The following is a 13,182-nucleotide window of genomic DNA, read 5'->3' as shown; positions in this document are numbered from 1 at the left end:
CTGATGAAACAGGGAGCCATTTAACAATCGCGATAAGGTGGGATTTTATCTCTTTATGTCTGCGCCCTGCAGTATCACTGCTAATGAGAGATTTAATGGCACCAATTATATCTTCCTTTCTTCCCTCCTGCTTAAACCCCTCTGTCAGTTCCTGTAGCAAAGCCTTCTCTGTCAGCTGAGCTGCACTGCTACAAGTCTGATGGATTCACAGCATGACAATGTGACCTTTGACCTCTGGGCGCCACTCAGCAATACCACGTTGCGGTTCTTCACCGGGGCGACGGCGGGGAAGACACGCTCGCTTGAACAGGGTATATGAGGGTCTGTCATCCAAAAGAGCTGCTTTTTTATCCCCGCTTGGAGGATCAATGCGGTTGCCATGGCAACACTCCAATATAAGGTTTCTGGTTGGTCTGACGCACTCGTTGATCAGGAACGCTATATGTACACGCAAGTGTCCTTGTTCTTGGTAGCAATCAACTAATAGGTGGCCAACAGAACAACATGGAATCGGTGACTCATCCCATGTATGTTCGTACTTGATGTTCTACCGGGGCGATGTTCTGAATTCATTGTGGCGATTCTGCAAATGGCACGACGTGACAATGCGAATGCTTGATTTCACCGGCATTATGATTGCAGCTCTTCTGAAGCTTCTGCAAACATTTGAAGGCATTCTTTAATGTTCTGGTTTACCTGGTTTCGAAAAGGCCTGTCCCTATGTGCTTTGACCACATTAAATACCACATTAAACAGAGAAGAATACATATATCAATAACGCATGAATTTTTCCGACATATATATGCAATGTAAATAATATATATAACATACAGCACAAGAGAATCCTGATGTCATTGTGCATATTACATAATAATTTTAGGATGACTGGGATATATACAGTTGGATAATTTTTTAAATATGTGTTTTGTATTTGAACCAGCCGCCAAATGTAATACTTAAGATCGCAAATCTGCATGTTCAGCGGTGAAAGACGGGCATCGGTAATCAGAATCAGAAACATCTCCATTAGTATTTACCCACGGTGCCCGGGAGAAGCTGTGTCCACGCGACAAAGCCTCCTGACACAATCTGACCTGCGGTGACCCCATCTGTCGTTTCCCAGGATGAAGTGCGCTGACGGCTCGAAAATTCAATGGCCAGGGTCTGTAGTCAATCAGAAAGTTCCGAGTTGAAAGGGCCACCTTTCATATTTGTAGCTTGAAAGGAGGGAAGTTATGCAGATATGCACTCATTAAATAAAATGCCTTGTTGAAAAAAATGCTATTTTAAATTACAGCGACAAAGAATACTGCCCTATTCACAGCAGAACATTTCAAAGAATGTTCAAATCTAAATTTGGAAAGTACAACTCCCCCATGTTTTCTGATTGCATACAAGACTCCACCAAGAGTTAAGGCTTGTCGTGACTCAAGCCTTGCAGGGAACGGAAAGGTTACAGTAGACTTACGTCACCAAGGGGAACAGAAAGAATTTCAGTTGAGTCGATATCCTGTGGCTCCCTTGGCAATAGCAGAGCTGCCAGGACCTTTAAATGGAATTATGTTTCAATACCACATAACACGTTCTGAGCGGACAATGGAGATCGCTGGGGCAACGGAAGCTTCCTCAGGGAATGGAACACGAAAGGGGCGGCCCTGGGTAAACTCTCTTAACAATGTACAGTCGAGGAAGTGATTAATATGGGAAATTGGCCTAGCTGGATCAAAGCGGCTGCCGTCCTCATGCCAGCAGTCTCCCAATGACCATGACTCAGCGGAATCGTGAGTTAACAGCATTTAACCCATGATACCACCATCAATGGTAGGGGAGGCTAGCTTAAGTCAACCGGTAGAGGGGGGTATTTGGGTTTTCTTTGACAACTGCTTCCAGTAGGCAACAGCAGTCAGTGTTAGTTATTACTTTGCTGTGACTGAGCCTCTTGGCTTGTCCACCACTGTAAATAATTATGTTGTTACATATCTTATGTCTGCTTAAAAAGAAGTATCCTGTACTAGTCTTTGTGGTTGCCATGATATACATGTGAATCTTTGAAGATGATGATAAACATGGACTGAAATGCTAGGTATCCTTTCACCACTAACACAGTCTCACACACACACATTATGTATCTATATCTTTGTGGGGACTCTCCATCCATTTCTATGGGCATAACTCTAATCCCAACAATGACAACCTGTTTTATCACATTGTGGGGTCGTTTGGATCCCAAAATGTAATATATAGATGACCACATACACACACATACACATAAATGCACACATACAGTAATGGAGGAGATCTGTCATATAAGGGCCAATCAAATCAACCTCAAGCAAATAGCTCAACATCATGTGATCTGAATGTATATTTTACCATTAATATTTTACTTGATTGCAGGCAGCACCTCAATGCTTGCTGCTGCAAAGACCCCTATACTGTATGTGAGCATCTGTTTCAATAACCCAGCCTAATCTCCGGGCATCTCTATAAACTGGCTAATTGGTGATCCCACACTAATTGGAGCTGATTACAGGTTTAAACTTCCCAGGTCGTAAAGGGTGTGATATTGGGGAAGACATAAAATTATTTAAATACACAGGTCTATGTTCTCTCAGCGCCCCCCTATCCCCCTCCCCCCAACCTGGGCCTCCATGGTTCCTATGCCCCTGCATTTGCCACATGCCGATCAGGTTTGAGTTTGTATATTTCAGGGGTCAGAAGGTAAGGAAACCAGCCCATGACATCGCGAACACAAAAAAAAGGTCACAAGACACCAGCCACAGTGAGCTGGGAAAGTATAACATGCACAGAAGGGCCTGCTGGCGAAAAAGGGTCAACTAGGCAAAAAAAAAGGAATTTACGCTGTGTAATCATGCACCGATACTCTCTTCAGATGTCCCAGAACAAGGACATAGGACACCGAGCCTCTGTAATCAGGTGATACGGCTGCAGCGGGCCGGGAGGCAGAGGAGTGTTCGGAGACGGTGAAGGGGAAGGCAGGCCGGCCGGGGAGGACACCCAACACCCCGGCCCTGAGAAGGCAGGCCGGCCGGGGAGGACACCCAACACCCCGGCCCTGAGAAGGCAGGCCGGCCGGGGAGGACACCCAACACCCCGGCCCTGAGAGAGCCATGAGCCGGGGCCTTTCATTCACCACCAGCGGCTCTCTCAGCGCCACAGAAAGATCACATGTCAGGTAAACCGATCTGCCCTACAAAGCGCATCGCCCCCACCCACCACCGTCTGCTTACATAGGTCCCACTGGGACCACCTGCCTCCAGCGGAGGTTGGATGGCAACGAGGGGCGTGGTTGAGTTAGAGCTAGTGGAAGACAGGTATCATGCACACTGCAAATTCAATTTTAAGAAAATACTAGTCTTCACCCTACAATGGGTTGGCGCCCCTTCCTGGGATGTTCCCTTCCTGGAATGTTCCCTTCCTGGGATGTTCCCTTCCTTGCACTCGTAGCTTCTGGGAAAGACTCTGGACCCCCACGACCCTGCATAGGACAAGTGGGTACAGAAAATGGATGGATAGATGGATGGATGGATGGAAGGAAGGATGGGCTATTCTACACAAGGTAACAAAGTTGAAGGAGCCCACATACAATGTATTACTGTGTGGGTAAACAACTCAACACATCTAGCCAGCTTGAGGACACCACTGCTCTTCACAGGACGCACAGGGGTCAACCAAGATCTCACTGTTAGCCGTCAGCCATGGTCTACTTAACTGCACTACTCTGTACTCTGTAGTCTCCTGGTAATAAGGTTGATTTTTGATGTGTAAGAATGACGCAACATCGGTGTGTATATATATATATATATCAGTATATCCCCATAAGGTAGACCTCTTTGATCGACAGGAACATGAGCACAGTTCAAGAGGGAGGTAGACGGCAGTATTGGTGCTGTCAATCACGCGGCCCGTTTCGTTCCCCCCCCACCCCTTCAATCGCTCGACAGCTCCACACAGAATTAAAAGCCCCTTTGTCTGACGCCGGGATTGGCACACGTGCCGGCGGCAGCCTCGTGCAGCACGGCCGACCTCGAGCTCACCCTGTGTCATTAGAAGAAGGAACACAGTGTTCTGGCAAAGTCTCTATCCTGAGGCCTCTCACAGGCCAGCTCACCTAATGATTGTTTTCCCACTCCTTGGCTCCGGCCTGGATGTTGCCATGGCAACCCTCCCTCACCAGGCCAGCCGCTCCGACGGGCAACGTGGGGCGCCGGGCTTGAGACACTGCGGCTTCTGCTGTCATTGCCGCTGTCCTCTTTCACCCCGCCCGCCATCGGTGTCTCCCCCTCCACCCCGCTGGCTGCTCCTTTCGTGGATAGGAATGGGGGGGGGGGGGGGCGGTGTATTTTGGCAAGGCAACAGAGACAGGACTCCAGCGTCATTAAACCCTCAAGAACCCCAGAATGCCTGTTTCGGGCCTCTCTGTATGAACTGAGTACTGAGATTCCACTTGGACTGCAACACATTTATAAATGTGAGAAATGCCATGAAAATGGGGTCAGCAGACACCTTTCCAGGAAAGCTACAGGTAAACATGTCTACAGGGCTGTCCCTTTCCAGGAGAGCTACAGGTAAATACGTCTACAGGGCATGGATCATCACGCTGTCCCAAAACAAACACGCCCACTGCGGGCTAGGATGGAGGCCAGGCGCTGTCCAAAATGTGATACACTGCTTATCCTCAGCTAGCCCCACTAGGACGTGTAGGAGGGAGGGGCTGTTTACATGCCCAGACCGTACAGGCCCTGTGGTCCTGCCTTGGGATTGGTCCAGTCCAGTCCTCCCACCCGGCCGTCTGTTTACTCCCCGAGGTCATCCTGTTTATTTAATTCGGTTATAAAACATCCTTAATGACTTATCTACCGAGTGTGATTTACGAGCCAAGGGGAAATGATTTAGTTTCCCAAGCATTGGGTTGGGGGGGGGGGGGGGGGTTTGGTGCAACACGGAGCTGAAGAACTCGCAGGAGGTCGGGGGAAAGAGCAGCTTTATGGAAATTAGACGTGCAGTCAAACTGCATGTTTCAGAAGGACAACTGACCACGATCCCATTTTATCCAGTTTTGAGGTTTTGAGTTTTGCATAGAAATCCCTCTTTAACTAATACAGTCTTAATGGTCGTGTGGAGGTCAGAGAGTCTGCATGCTAATGGTATTTAAAGATCAGTAATTCAAAAGTACAATTGACCAGTATCCAGTATTATCTCATTTTATTCAGACAAATGATTTAACATCCATGTTCCTGTTGGAATATGGCAGAACAAAGTAAATTCATGAGCTGGGTCAGTTCTGCCCAGAGATATCACAGCTATCATGTGTCCAGCAATGAGGCCGAGCAGGCTGACTCAAAGCTCATGCCACAGATTTAGGAACTGGGCCTGTGAACTTTCAGCTGAGACTTTCTAGAACATTCCACTGGTAAACAACCTGCTGTATAAATGGATTTTTTAAGTATAACACTGCATGCTATGCAAGTTTCTTCAGATCAAAGCACCTGGTAAGAAAATAAATAAATAAAACGCTATTCCTAGTTCTGCCTCAAAACGGGACGTTCTTCTGTCAGGCAGCCAGCCGCTGGCCCGGTTATCTCGAGAAAGTACTTTGGGCCCAGCTGCTCGGAGTCTGGTCCGCACGTCACATCCTGCGAGCAAAGTCCAGAGGTTCCAGCTGACTCTTGAGGTCACAGAGAGTTATTAAAGTCAGGACAACAAAGCCCTGGGGACAATGAGCCCATTTCATCAAGTCAGATGATTTTAATGTAGCTGGGAAATAAAGCATTACAGATTTAATCACTTTGGTAAATAACTGCAACAGGGTTCTGCTGGTTTATCCCAGTACATTCTGGCACCGTGACCAATCAAGTATTTAAAGCACCTTCGGATTTAGAGAAACTCCTATATGTATAAACTGAAAATTCTTCATTTTCAGACAGCCGTTTTGTGTCAATACTGGTTCCAAGGTAGGTTGTTAAGTTGGTGACCACTGTTTGGAACCCAAACTGGAAAAACAGATGTCTGTAAACACGTGTAATCTTTCCCAACTTCCCCCTGAGTTTCCATTTCTTTGGCTTCCCTGATGGTGCAGGGAGGGTTGTGAACCTTAGTCAGTAATTGTAACATCAACGCTGTTTGGCAATCCTGAAGTGAGTCTGCTTAAGGTCTTCAGCTTCCTTGATTCCAATGCCATGTTTTCAGTAGTGTTGGGGGGGGGGGGTGTATACAAGGCCTTCTCATGGACAGAAAGTATTTACAAAGGTCTCTGTTGAGAAGAAGTGCCATGTTATTTCCATTCATCCCAGATGGAGGTAGCTAAGGAGCATGCAGTGATTACAGTGTGTAAGGAGCATGCAGTGATTACAGTGCGTGGCCACACCCACCACATGACAAACCACCTCAGGGACGAGAGCCTGAGTGCAGTCATGTGGTTTGTTTTCTGGTGGCTGGAGTGCCAATCCTGCCACCGACCCCAAAGTTTGTCCCTGTAAGTTGGAGAACCTCCTTATAGGGCTTGATGATGATTAAAGTCACGTCCAGGAGGAAGCAATTGCAGGTTAAAGGCCTTGGTCAAGGGCCCAACGGAGTAGAATCACTCCAGGGGTTCACAGGATTTGAACCAGCCACCTTCCATTTGCTGGCACGGGTCCTTTAGCCTAGGAGCCATCACTCCACCCAGATGAAGCTGATACTGATACTGACACTTACTGCCCAGATGAAGAGCCTTAAACATTTCCTTTGACTGCCTAAGACTTTTGCACAGTATTATAAATGTGGGTCTTACAATTAGGGGCCTGCAAAGACAGCTGGAGTGACTAGAGCAGGTAGGCAACCCTGATCCTAGAGTGCCGGAATCCTGCAGGTTTTCAGTCCTACCGGATGAGTTACTATCTGCCTGAGATCAGGTGTGGTTCATCAGAGACCATGTAGGATGGAAAACCTACTGGCTACCGCCGCTCCAGGATCAGGATTGGCTACCCCGGGATTGGAGGCTCTCTGGCGGCATTGCAGACCTGGCTGGCATCACACAGAAGTGGGAGGTTATGCTTTGTCCACAGTATGTGACTCACAGGAAGGTATGCATGCGTGGGAGGTAGAAGGACGCCGGTGAGATTCCAGGTTAAGAGGATTAGGCTGGAAGGCAGCAGCAGCGAAGTTAAAATAAAAAGGACCCCCCCCCCCCCGCCAGCTGTCTTTAACAGGAGCTTGGGCGCTTAGCAACCGGCTGGAGGGCATCAGAACCAGTGTCGCAGTGAACTGCAATGGCTTTAAGGGGGTCTGTGTAGCCCCCACACATGCTGTAGAGGATGATCCTAGGAGCGGTTCAGGGCATTTAAAGTCCCAAAATAAACCCCAAAGCCTTGACGTTCACCAAACCTCACAGGGCTATATGTGTGTCTCCTGAGTGCTATCCCACTACACCTCAGTCCTGGAAAACCTTGGCATCAACCTCAAAGGAAGCACCAGTGAACGTAGCCTTTATCATGTCTTTGCTAATATGGATTCAACTGAGCCTTTTCCAGCTGCTTAGAAATCCCTCTTCGACCTCCCCCGTCATGTGTTAATGGCCATGTGGAAGCCAGCCTGTCACACACTAATGGGATGCCCACTCCGTGTCACATCCTGGGATGCATTTCCGGTCCACCCCGATCGTTAAAGTTTCTCAGGTCATTAAGTGGCAGCTCTATTCGAACTGCAACAGTGAACTTTACGGTGAACTGCATTGCATCATGGGGGTTTAGGATGTAGCCATCAGTGTGGAGATTTTAGGCTGAAGTTCGGCAAAAAAAAAAAAATCACTTGACATTCGAGCAAAGTAATTAGGCATAATCTGTACTTACGGCCCAAAACGCTAAAAAATGTTCTGTGTTGTGGTGGCAGGTCCCAGCAAAGGGTTAAAGCTCAGGCCCCTCATATCCTGCACTGCACCATCTGAACAAGCAAGCGGATGACCTGACAATAGTAGGAGTGTGGGGGGGGGGGGTTGCAGGGACAGAGCCAAACCAAGGGAAGAGAAATGAGGGCAGCCATGTGACCGCACGAGGGCTGCAGGCAAGCCCCAACTGCGGCAACGGTTCAGGGAAATGGGGGCCATTTGCATGTGACTGATTCAGCTTTGTTTATCACTTTCATCATCGCCCGCTCTGCCCCCGAGTCTCCTGCTCAGACTTCCCTTTCTCGCTCTTTCTCGCTCTCTCTCTCTTTTTTTGTGGTGCAGTGTTTTTCTTTTCCTGCTGGATCCTGACCACACCCACGCACATCCACCCTGCTAGCCAGGGCAAAGGCATCCCAGGACAGGGGAAGCGAGAATATTGCTAGTCACTCCCCCCAGTTAATCCATGCCCCCCCAGCCACTCTGCCCGGGACGAGAGTCACGCCACGCCATCTCCCAGAGGGCAGGCCTCACGTCTAAAAATGGAAGCGTCCCAAGATCACACCAGGATTTCCCCCCCGCCCACCGTGTCACTCTGGCCTGCATTAAAGTCACAGAGCGCAGAGCTGTGTGCTATTTCTGCTCACAATGCCTTCCCATGCATCATGTGCACTAATATCCCCACAAGCAGCTCGAGTACTAAACAAACAAATCCCATCAACAATGACCTAACTGTGCACAGAGTCCAAAATAAGCACAGAGTTACGTTTTAATCTTTGTTCAAACGACACACAAAAACTTGATTGTTCAGATGATCCTTTTGTCCAAACCTACATTATCTTGCCCTCTGTACAGTACAGTAGTCTGTTCTACTCATCCCGGTCTGCGTAACTACTTGTAAGTGTTCAAAGGTTCTATATTCCACTCTCTTAGCCATTGCACAATTGCCCCAGTCCCCAAGACACCGGGTCCTATGGCTTAAACAGCATTTCCACTGGTATTTCCACAATTTCTACTATTGCCTTCATCCTCTTTCAGACACAGTCAGGCATGAGAAAACAATTTTAAGGAAGCATGTGACAGAAACTCACAGGTTATTTATTGATGAGTTCTGGCTACAAGGTTCTTTTCAAAAATGTGTGTCACAGCTGTCAGTGACCTAGTAGGCACCATGTCAGGCGTCCAAAGCGTCCTGAGAGAAATCCAGGTAGACATAAATTTTAAGTTAATTAGGCAGTAACATAAAATATATCGGCTAGACGTACCCCTTCGGGTGAAAAGGTACTGCTTCATTGCTTTAGTTGAAGGACTTTGAAATGTGAAGCTGAAGCTGTCAGGGTTAGCAGCTACCCTTCATGTCTCTACCCTGTTTGGCCAGCAGGTGTCGCTGACCATCCCGCCTTTTCACTCCTGTCTAACCCTTGTGTGTTCCCCTGCTCCTCGGACTGCTGCATGGCTCAAGGGGTTGAGTGTGCAGCACAGAGGCTGTAGCCCTACAACCATGGGTTTAAAGTCAGCCTCCCTTGCTTTATTTAATTATTGATTTTTCTGTTGTTCTTAGTGTTTGTAGCTATTTTGCTTCTCTGTTTGGTTTGCCCTGTTTGTGTTTTACTGTAAGGTTCCTTAGTTTCATGCTAGTTTAATTGTAATCTGCCCCACCGGTTCATTATTGTCCCAAGTCCTCTCTGATTTGTTAATTTCACTATACTCTGCACCTGTTCCTGTTTGCCCTGGTGATCCTGTGTGTTTAGGTTCCTGCCTGTGTTCAGATCCTTAGTGAGTCACTGAGTTTGTGCTCTGTTCTCTTGCCTGTTTTTGATCCCAGTGTTGCCTTGTTCCTGGACCTTGTTTCCTTGTGGTTCCTTGTAGTTAGTTGTTGTTTTCCCCGTTTTGGTCCCTTCTGTTTTCTAGATTTACCCAGTTTCCTTAATAAACCCCTTTTTGTCGTGGAGCCGCAGGTGGATCGTCACCCTTTTCCCCACCTACTTCCTGCCTGCACCACGCCATGGTGCCACAACAGAAGCATTATGGTGAAGAGATGGATGAGCTGCTTTCTCGAAAAAAGAGTACACAGATCAGATTCGGGCTGCAGAGAACCCGTACACACACACACCTACACACAAATCACGCAACGGCCCACACAGAGCAGAACGCGACTGCAGCATTTGCAGCATTTCAAGTTCCAAAGAGTTCTAAAGCAAAATGATGTTGTGACGTGTTGGCTAGGCCAAACCTTGTGATCAAAGCATTGTCATGTGAGGATTGTCCTATCAAAATATGCTAGGGGCCATTGAACATAATTCTGAGCAAAAACATTGACATTGACTCTTGCCTCGGGGATGCCTCAAGAGTGAACTAAGGCTAAATAACACATTGGACATGTTCTGCTGGACAAAACCAATAAGAACCAAGGACTAAATTAGTATGTGGGGCTTGTATCAGGAGCATACTGTAACTCTAAGACACATCGAGGCTCAGATGAACTGAGGGTGCAGTCATCTAGAATGAGGTCCCAGTAACGTGAACTAGTTTCCTGGGCTCTTTGAAACCGTCCCTGCTGGTGCTCGTCCCTGCGGTCTCTCCCCCAAGCAGCCGATTTGGCCTAGATAGCCAAAAAGCCTTCCCATGTTATCTGGGGCATCCTCCTCCACATAAAAGGTGAGGCTCTTTGGGACCGAGAGCTCTAACAGTAGATCTACTCCGGTCATCCGGTAAATTCTATTCTAATTGTCACCTGCAAGCGGCTGTCACTTTTTGATGGCTGTTGACATTAAGACGTTCTGGGTTTGGGCTCAGCCAAAATGCCCGACTCTGTGCTTGAGGTCTTGGCAGGATGGGAGGACAGGGTTTAAAATATTATGAAGAAGAAAATCATAAATCTAGGCTGGAGCATAAAAAAGTGGTTTTAACTCCAGTTCATTTACGATTTTGCAGGACTGCAGTAGTCTTAGGACAGCATGTCTACTCAAACAGGAGTTCCTCCGGTATGGAAAACGGCTCATTTGTGAACCTGACACTTCCTCAAGGGCCCGGCAGGAGCGCAGCCATTGTGCCGTCAATCACTGTGTCCAACGAGCAACCTGGGAAGCAATTAGCACATCGTCTTTATAGAACACATCTGACTGTGAAGGACCTCCGTAAGTGGAAAATGACACACAGCTTGGACTGCCCTTGAAATGCAAATTGGGAGAAAGTCTGTCTCTCCCCAAACCAGACTTTTAGGGGGCCCCGAGTGGGCCTGAGAAGTGCCGCTGATGGTGCCGCGGCCAGAGTGTGAAAGCACGGAAACAGGAAGCTCGCTGTGGCAGAGACATGGGCTCCAAGATGGATCCCCTAGCAGCACTACACGGCTCCTTTGTGGGCGAGAGTGGGGATGACAACATGTAAGAAAGAGAAATACCCTTCGAGAAGAGGCGGTCAAGCTTATTAAGTTAATAGGACACCTGACCTTTAGACAGGTGTTACTGACATTTTATAATAAGTACTAACTCTGGAAAAAACGAATCAGTGGTGCCAGCAGTAGAGGAGAAAGCCTTACGCTCCATGTTCCTTACAAAGTAAGAGGTCTGCACATGGAAATACAGACCACTTCAGCCTAAAGACACGTATCTTAACTGAGATATTCATCCTTGATTTTGATCAAAGCAGTGTAATTTTCTGTGGGACAATGAATATACTATCACGATCATGTTTGTCGAGACCTAGCTAGCGTTTTTGGGTTAGCACAAAGCTACACCACCATTGTCGTCATTTTAGAAGCTTCTAGAATGTCCTTGTATTTCTCCATTGGCAGCACCAGCATCATTGCCACTCTACAATGAACGGCACATATTTTTTGCTGCGACTGTCCTCGTCCCTGTGCATTCGTTGTTGTTTTTATCCGACGGCCTCCAAATTAGCATTAGATACACCACACACATCCCCCCCCGGCACCTCCTAGCCGACCGAAAGAAAAAAGATTTGTTTTCCGCCAAAATGCCAAGGACAAGCTCTTCAGCTGGTCCTCTCTGGTGCTCCGAGATGTGCTTGTCAGCGTGGGGGGGGGGGGGGGGGTGTTGGCAGGGACAGTCCTTGTTCCACCCAGATGAGTTGAGTAGGTTGTTCCACCTGCCTTGTGCTTTGGGTCCCTGATTGCATCAGCCCCTGCAATGAACCCCTCCTTTCCCTACCCCGCTCGTCAAGGGCGGGGGGGTGGGGTGGGGTGTGGCTTCATCAGCCTCTCTTTTCCTGCCTTTGGACAGAGCTGGGCGTGCTGCTGTCTGTTCTGTCTGCTACGCTCCTTTTTAAGCCAAAGACTTATTCTCAGCCTTGTCCCCTAGGGCAGGGTCCTCATCTGCCTAGAGTGGCGAGGAGAGACGAACCAGGGAAAAACTCCCGCGTCTGGAAAAGAAGAAACAACCCACCCCCCCATTGTCTTTTCTTGGCTTAGCGAAGCCTACAGGTCGGACTATGAAGAAAGGCGGCCCCTGGAAACGACGGACCGGCATTCCTGCGACAAAGTCCTCCCGGCTGCTCGTCGCCATTCTGCTGGGACTCATCGTCCTCTTCATCTACTTCCACGTAATCCTGTCCTTCCCGTGGTGACAGCGTGGGTACGGCATGCATTTCGGTGGCCGGCCGGACGCCCCCCCCCCCCCCCCTTGATCCGACTGTATGAATGTTGACTTGAATAAACCTCTGTTAATTAAATGTCACTTCTTCCTGTCGTGCTCTACTCTACCCAAATGGGGACAGCATCGCCCTTGCTCAAACGGCATAGCCACATGCACCCGATGTGATTATCGCAACAGCAAAAGCCAAGGGAGAGGTGCATGTGATCAATACTCAGCAGGGTGTTGAAAAGGACTACATATCCCAGAATGCACTGGGCAGGGGACAGCTTGGATTAATGCCACTTCATTGCAGGCCACATACACTCCATAGGCTACTCCAATACAGAGATACAAAATCAACTAAATTGCAACCTAGAAGGTGACCAGAGTACCTGGAGTACACTCAAGGGAATGCTGGGAGAATAAGCAAGCTCCACACACATAGAGCTGGGAGAGGGAGTCGGACCCTTTGCCCTGGAGGTCTGAGCCAACAGTGATATCTGCCACGCCAGCCTGTAAAAAGTCATTACGTTAGTTAATCTCATTCGGTTGCTTTGCACAAATGGTCGACAGGTATAAAACCTCAATGCTTCATTATTTACGCAGCCGGATAGCCTGCTTGAGGGCCTGGTCCATTCATGGGTGCAGGATGCCAGTCGACGTCGGCCGTCCCGGCTGCATGAGACACGAGCGTCACCAGGCTGCGGT

General features: G+C 48.3%; 1 long non-coding RNA gene across 1 annotated transcript; it reads left to right on the top strand.

Annotated features, from left to right (window-relative positions):
* The first annotated feature begins 1,440 nt into the window (after nt 1–1,440).
* Nucleotides 1,441–12,507, top strand: LOC111835685 (uncharacterized). The gene is made up of 3 exons (XR_002836273.2): nt 1,441–1,781; nt 2,894–3,196; nt 12,202–12,507. It is a non-coding gene; the product is annotated as an uncharacterized lncRNA (long non-coding RNA).
* The last annotated feature ends 675 nt before the right edge of the window (nt 12,508–13,182 follow it).

The sequence above is a fragment of the Paramormyrops kingsleyae genome, chromosome 3 (genome assembly GCF_048594095.1).
Source record: "Paramormyrops kingsleyae isolate MSU_618 chromosome 3, PKINGS_0.4, whole genome shotgun sequence".
Classification (NCBI taxonomy): Eukaryota; Metazoa; Chordata; class Actinopteri; order Osteoglossiformes; family Mormyridae; genus Paramormyrops; species Paramormyrops kingsleyae.
Note: the sequence above shows the minus strand (reverse complement) of the source record. Positions and strands in the feature narration are given on the sequence as shown.